Here is an 8,562-nt window from a genome sequence, read left to right on the forward strand (position 1 = left end):
TACAAGGCAGCAGTTGTTTGATTTTGGAGTTGTCTCTCCTAGAAAGTGGCTGTCCCCAGCTAACGAGCCTCATCTGCCCGAGGGTTCGAACTCGAGACTTTTCGGTTAGGCACCCATGAGTTTTACCGACTCGACCATGTCACAGTACATCACATAGAGTATTGACCAAATATAAAATGTATTGACATAAACAGTTTTAATTAAATACAACTTTTATACAAGGTAAATTAGAGTTTTTACTCATGTTATTTTGAATATCAAGCTCAGAAATTGCATATTTGCGTTTTTACTTTAGTAATATTTAATAACTCAAAAATAGTTACAGAATAATATTTCATCATTTTACTACTACGGTAGTAGATAGAAACAGCCTTAGGTATGCGGAGCTATTTAAAGTTTTCATTTGCTTTCATGACTAAACAATATAGGAACACACGCTGAGAAAATGTTTATGAGCGGTTCCTTTAGTTCAGAACAAAAAAAGAAAACGTTTCATTTAAGTTATTTTTTCTTGTCTTTTGCTGGTTTGCTGTTAAACTTTTTTGTCAAACAAATTTCAAAATGGTAATTGTGGTGTAGGGCCTATGTGTAAAACTTAACCTGACCAATGCAATTCTAAATACAAAATTTAAATATAAATACGTAAAAAAATATGTTATAACACTTCCTGTGTGGGGCTTAGAAAGATGACCATCCACTGAGGCTTTAAGAGCTTAAAGGCTAATCCTTTAAATATAACAGAATACACTATTTTACTGACAGGCACACGTTATATTGTGCAGTCAAGCGAAGCCACAATTTGTCACTGCAAATGTCACCGGTAGCAGATGCAAATTCTAGACAGTGAAAGGATATTTAAATAGCCGGGTACAGGGACTAACATTTACAGCGGTTTTTACAACTTCCCCGACTAACCTTTACAGCGGTTTTTACAACGACGTCGACTAACATTTACAGCGGTTTTTACAACTTCCCCGACTAACCTTTACAGCGGTTTTTACAACGACGTCGACTAACATTTACAGCGGTTTTTACAACCTCCCCGACTAACATTTACAGCGGTTTTCACAACGACGTCGACTAACATTGACAGCGGTTTTACATCGACGTCGACTAACATTTACAACTGTTTTTACAACGACGTCGACTAACAGTTACAGCGGTTTTTACAACGACGTCGACTAACATTATAAAGGTTTTTACAACGACGCCAAACAACATTTACAGCGGTTTTTACAACCTCCCCGACTAACATTTACAGCGGTTTTTACAACGACGTCGACTAACATTGACAGCGGTTTTACATCGACGTCGACTAACATTTACAACTGTTTTTACAACGACGTCGACTAACATTTACAGCGGTTTTTACAACCTCCCCGACTAACATTTACAGCGGTTTTTACAACGACGTCGACTAACATTGACAGCGGTTTTACATCGACGTCGACTAACATTTACAACTGTTTTTACAACGACGTCGACTAACATTTACAGCGGTTTTTACAACGACGTCGACTAACATTATAAAGGTTTTTACAACGACGCCAAACAACATTTACAGCGGTTTTTACAACTTCCCCGACTAACATTTACAACAGTTTTTACAACGACGAAGGCTAATATTGACAGCGGTTTTACAACGACGTCGACTAACATTTACAACTGTTTATACAACGACGTCGTCTAACATTGACAGCGGTTTTACAACGACGTCGACTAACATTTACAGCGGTTTTTACAACGACGTCGACTAACATTATAAAGGTTTTTACAACGACGCCAAACAACATTTACAGCGGTTTTTACAACTTCCCCGACTAACATTTACAACAGTTTTTACAACGACGTAGGCTAATATTGACAGCGGTTTTACAACGACGTCGACTAACATTTACAACTGTTTATACAACGACGTCGTCTAACATTGACAGCGGTTTTACAACGACGTCGACTAACATTTACAGCGGTTTTTACAACGACGTCGACTAACATTATAAAGGTTTTTACAACGACGCCAAACAACATTTACAGCGGTTTTTACAACTTCCCCGACTAACATTTACAACAGTTTTTACAACGTCGTAGGCTAATATTGACAGCGGTTTTACAACGACGTCGACTAACATTTACAACTGTTTATACAACGACGTCGACTAACATTTACAACTGTTTATACAACGACGTCGACTAACATTTACAACTGTTTATACAACGACGTCGACTAAAATTTACAACGGTTTTATACGATGACACCGAAGACCGCTACTATTTACAGAGGTTTTGACGCCGACGTAAAACTCTAAATTAGATCTATTTCTTGCTAACGTACTTTCATACAAAAGTTGAACAGCATAAGCTACATCTATTCTGGACAACTATATCTGAGTGTTCCTCTTTCTATTTAGCGTAGCTGCCAAAACTCAATGCAAATCTATTCGGGTACTCCATTAGTAATTAATGATTTACAAGGGCCGCAATCCAGCCTAAGCAGTTATTTATATGTTAACCCAGTTATCTCTCTTTTTCAACTAACTCTAGTAGCCTGTTAATACCCTTGTAAACTTTTACAATTTACAACTTACCCAACTATACACACTTTATTAGAACATTTTTTTTTATTCACTAAAAGGAGGAAAAGGACATTCTTTCGATCTCATATAATAAAGCGCTACTTTTTATAAGACTAAAAAAAAGCCTATTCACATAACGATTTTTAATCGACCAACGAAATGTTTGAGACAACAACGCCTTTTTCAAAGATTATATTTATTTTCATATACAACACTGGTTCAGGTAGGTTTTCTGAAGATATGACCATGATATAGAAAAGAATAAATGTTCGCTCCATTACCGCCCGTCATAATCCACTTTCTTGCACCTGGTCTTGTCCCATGTATCCACGCTTAAATTTACTCTGAGACAAAACTAACTGCGAAGGATTTTGTTAGATGATGAGTTAGACAAAAATATTATCGTTTGGGTTTTCAGTAAAAAAAAATAAACTAAAACTACTTTCGGTGTCATGAATCTAGAATCAAAATTAAATAATGCCGTAAACTCAGGATATTATATTTAGCGAGAGATCGTAACTATATAACCCACAACTACTGTGAAGGTTAACAGTTTTTGTAAACATAAAAGATAAGTGAATCTTCCAGCTTTTGTATATTTTTTAATAGTACCTTATGGGAGTCGTCAGTGAGGGTGAAATTTAAAACTACAGCTGGCGAAGCTGCCGGTGCATTGTCTATTGCGTAACCCAAAGCGCCACGGAAGAGTTTGTCTACCTTGGCAGCAAGATCAGCAAATCGGGAGAAACAGAGGAGGACATACGTTCTCGAATTAGAACTAGAAAAAAAGGGCCACCCCGCAAAAAAATATATATATATACTCATTTCTGGCCTGATCGGGTTTTGATAAAAAAAAATGTTTTTTTTTTAAATTAAAACAAATTACAACAACATCACTTGCGTGTGAGTGTATTAGTGTTTTTTGAAAATCTATTTTATTTTATGTCGACTGACCGTTATATTTCTTAATCTCTAGTCGGTCAAAATAATATGAAATATTAAAGCTTTGTATATGTAATGGTTTCTCGTGTTATGTTTATTTTTATTTTTTTTGTATTTATATTATTAATTTTAAATACATTTCGTTTTTATACTATATCAATCTTTAGTATGTATTAAAAAAAATAATTAAGAGAAGTAATTGCTTTTTAATTGTTCAGTACAAATCTAATAAAAGGAGCTTATGGGCACCACTATTTGACTATTTAACAAAGGGAAATAAGTCATTGAAGTGGTTTAAACGTTTGCCTTTCTTCCACAATGCTTTAAAAACAATGGGAAAAAGAATAATTATACAAGATCGTGGGATGTTGTCTATAGAATAGAGATAATCCAACCGCAGCTACAGTATTCTTTTAACAAAACAACCATCAAATCAAAAATGAAAGAAAATTATTTTTTTAACTAAAAAAAATTGATTGTGGTCGGCTGTGGGCACCTAAAAGGCGTGGGTCGCGTCCCCCCCCCCCCGCATTGTGGGGTCTGGCGGCACTGTAGTTATGCCCCTGAGGCGGAGACTTCTCGAAGAACTGAAGCCAACAGGGATGTCTTTGGAGAGGACAAAATTAATAGCCGGGGATCGGATGAAATGGAAGGAAATGGTGGAGGCCCTATGTTCCATAAGGAGCAAAGAGGACTAAGTCAAGTAAGTAAAAAAAGCACCACGGGCTTCCATGAGAGCACTATGTTGCAATTAGGCGCCCCGACCAATCCAGTGAGCGCTAAAGCGCCTACTTTAGTGCGATAGACTATGGATATAATGGGGTATTATAGTCGTTCACTAAACGGAATCAGGCGCGTCCAATGACACCCCGGTAAGGTGCAATTTGTCGCCTAGTGTTATCTTTTGAATGCTATGGCGTATACTATCGTTTTAAAGAATGCATTCATTAGAATATGGATAAAGTGCAGTATTATAGCGGTTTTTTTTTTTTTAATTTTGTATCTTTCTTCCACCTGGCGCAACAAGCAATTAAACATTATAGGCCATGTGTAACATCTTTTTCTTTGTTCCTCTACAAATCTACACCGCACATGAAATTAAATAGTAAACTGTTCCTCATAGGCACATGGAGCTTTATTTTTAAAACATCCGTTTAAAACGGTGTTTATTCATCTTCATGCAATATTCATAACTATATGCATTTCATAGTTTTTATTTTACTTAAAACAACTGTATGGTTGTTCGATTATTTCTATGGGAAATAAGAATTAGTACTAGACGAAGGCGGTTAACTGTTGGTCACGGATACTTGGTTTCAACCTCTAAAGCCCAGAGGCGTAGCGACCCTTCTCGGCACACGGGGACAAACTTTCAATTTGCACCCCCCCCTCAAGATTTGCACCCCCCCTCTCAAATTTTCGGTTTCCACCCCCCCCCCCCCACTCAACAACATTTTTTTCCAACCCATTTTGGCGCCCCCTAACGTCGGCGCACAGGGACGTGTTCCCCCCCCCCCCGCCCCCCTCCCCTCGATACGCCTCTGCTAAAGCCGACCACGTACTATGAAGAGACATATAACGTTTTGTATAGATCACTAGCTGGTACGCGGGATTTAAGGCAACTATTTATAGTAGTATATGGTGTCTTCCTTAATTGAAATGTGGGTTCCAAGCAAACACTTTGTTGAATTAATGTATTTTAGCTTTGCCCTTCAATATTTAACTTCCTAGTTAGGCTTGCATGATGAATAATCGTTGTAAAAATAATTTGGTTGAGTGTAAAAAGAAATGTGATGTATCTGTTATGAATTGGGAGTAGTCACTGTTTTGAGTGTGAGATTTTTTTAATATTTCGTGTAAAATATAAATGATAGTGAACGCGACATTGTGATAAAGTGTGTGAGAGAGTGAATTTTTTAGGAAACAGGAAGGAGTACGCGTGTTTTAGATCACCTTCGTCTTGTGTTACTGGGAAGGAGCATTGATCACAGTTGCGAGTGGTCGTGGTTGTGTGTGTCCCGGAAATGTAGATCTAAAGTTACATTTTCTTAATCATCGTGGAGAGAAGGCACTTTTTTTAAAGGTGAATTTTAAAAAAAATATTAAGCCAAGGTAAATACATTTCATTTTATGTAATTATTAGTTTGTGTTTAATCTACTTCTTAATATTTACAAGATTCTAAAGTCAAACTATTTATTAGGTAATGGATTATTAAGTACACTGTTTAAAGAAAGTGCGTTGAGATATATGTTCAGTAAATTATACATTTGACAAAAAAAGCTTACAGGCATGCAGTCTTTGAACATTAGTAACATTCGGGCAACGTTCATTTTGGGAAGTTTTCGAATTCAGGCTAACGGCCTTCTAGCAAACATCTAAACGTACTCATTTCTTTTAGCAATTGTTCGGCCCAAAAGAAATCTTGTGTCGAACGAATGAACATAATATATAAATCAAATATAAATCTTTATAATATAAATATTAATAACATTTGACTACGAAAACTTAAACTAGACATTGATAACTGATTTTTTGTCAACTAACATTGCATTTATAGAGTTTTATTACAAACATATGTATCTATATATCTATCTATATATGCTATCTATATATGCTATATTGATATATATATATATATATATATATATATATATATATATATATATATATATATATACGAGCCGACCCGCGGCGTATCCAACGCCGCTATTTACTTTTATTTTCTACTTTTCAGTAATTCATAATTTGTGAATTCGACTGTACCAATGCTGTCACTGAAAGTATTTGCTTTAAGACACTAAAACCCTCCTTTCCCCCCCCCCCCTCCCCCCCCTCCGTGAAAGCAGCCTGCTTTTACTTACCTCCCCTAAGTTTGAAATAGTTTCAAACTAAATTATCTGCCCCTAATAGGCGTCAGTAAACCCGGCTCTACGATTGTAAACATTTAGCGTGAACCACAGCTCACCAGACCATGCGGGGTGGGGGTGGTTGCGATATGCCTAGAGAGGAAGAGAGGGGGCTGCTCGACACGCTTACAGCTTGGTGTTTTCTAACTTCTCCAAGAAGAGAATTATATATATATATATATATATATATATATATATATATATATATATATATATATATATATATATAGCATATATAGAAATAGATACATAAATATATATAACATGTTTTATTACATTATAAGTACACTTATTTCTATCTCCTTTTTTTCAGAATTGATTTAAAATTTTACAATAATTTTCAATATGAAGTATAACGATATTTAAGCACATAAATAAAGAATAATATCTGAGTTATAAAATGGTACATTTTGTCTGCAGAGTGACGTAAAATGTGTCTACGTAGAAAGTTATTTCTGCTAATGGTAGTTTCTCTTGAAATATTTTTACTTCAACAACCCGCGGAATGCATACAAGGAGAGATGGTTTTAAAGTCTACGGTTGAAAGCAAACAAGGATACAGAAGATTCTTATTCATTGGCGAATTTTATAAGCGGTATGTTAAAATATTTAAATTGACTACTAACTGATGTTAGCATTAAAATACGTTCACCCTTTTAAAATGTATTTTTATTTTGTTTTCAGATTCGTGGACTGTTTGTTTTATAAGAAAACAAGTTGTAAAGCACGGTATCGTTTTTACCAACCCCCGAATGTTTATGTAGTGCATAGCCTTGAAATAAGTACAAACACATCAGCTATAGATAGCGTTTATTCCTGTATCGACAGTGACACATCGTATTTTTTATCATGTGATTATGATACTTATTTGGCAGGCATTTATACCTGTACAAAGAAAAAATGTACTTCATTTCAATTTACTATTGTATGGAAAGACAACCAGGAGTATTTTTTTAGTGAATACTTAATGAACTGCACTCAAACTTGTATAGGATACTTCAAGAATAAAGTTATTACTTATAATCAGATTATACCAAACACAACTATAACAAGTCTAAAAATATTTGAAACTAGCACCTGGAATAAAATCGTTACAACCACTCTAACCACACAAGTGAATCAAACAACGTTTGCTTCAGATATTAAATCAGAAAAGACTTTTGAAAACAATAACACGACCATGATGATAACTGTAGTTGTTGTTGTTGTTGTTGGGGCATTTATTGTTGGTGGTGTTTTAGCAATTTTAATCAAACGAAGAAAAAACAATGTACAAAATAGCGATAATTCAATAGATGTGTCTAAAACGTTTCAAGAATCGAATTCAGTACCAACAGATAACCCACATAATGTTCCTGATCAAGACAGTTCACTGCAGTCTGAAGCCGGCAACTATTCTACTTTAGAAAACTACACTAATTTACAACATGATTCACATTTTTACGCTAGTGTTGTTAAATGTGAACAAGCCATGAAACCAACTCAGCCATTCCTTGACATCGATCGAAAAACTGCAACTTACAACAACATTAATGGCATCAAATAATTCCTGCAGATATGTGTAAAACATGCGTTAGTATAAATGTGCACACAAAAGTTACATTAGTTATAATTAAGTAGCGCCTCAAAAATCAAAATATTTTAAATCAATAGCATTAATACTCAAACGTAAATTACTTACTTTTTCAAACATAGCATACACAAATAAGAAAAACAAGTAATTAAAAAAAGTCTAGTGACAATTTTAGCGCAATTTCCTTGTGTTATCTAAAAATAGCTCTGTCGTAGCGTAAATCAAGAGCAGGGTTAGTAAAACCATTGGTTAGTTATTAAAACGTTTTTTATTAAAAAAAAATTCAGTATTTTACATGTTTTATTTACAATAGAGTAACATGACTAAAAACCATTGCGCGCCCAGCTACCGAACGTGACGTCGCAGCCATTGAACGTGATGGCGCAGCTATTGAACGTGATGACGCGTGTGGTGTGGTTGCATAAAATGCCTACTAATTCGGTCCAAATTTTAATTAATTCAAAAAAAATTTTGTGACCGAACGAAAGGATATTTTTGAAAACTTTCTTCGGCAATATTGTTCTAAATTATGGCAGGAATCGATTGGTACATGTTTCAAGTCGCTAA

Source organism: Physella acuta, unplaced genomic scaffold, assembly GCF_028476545.2.
Source record: "Physella acuta isolate Inbredline_101_S28 unplaced genomic scaffold, ASM2847654v3 ptg000007l, whole genome shotgun sequence".
Lineage (NCBI taxonomy): Eukaryota > Metazoa > Mollusca > Gastropoda > Physidae > Physella > Physella acuta.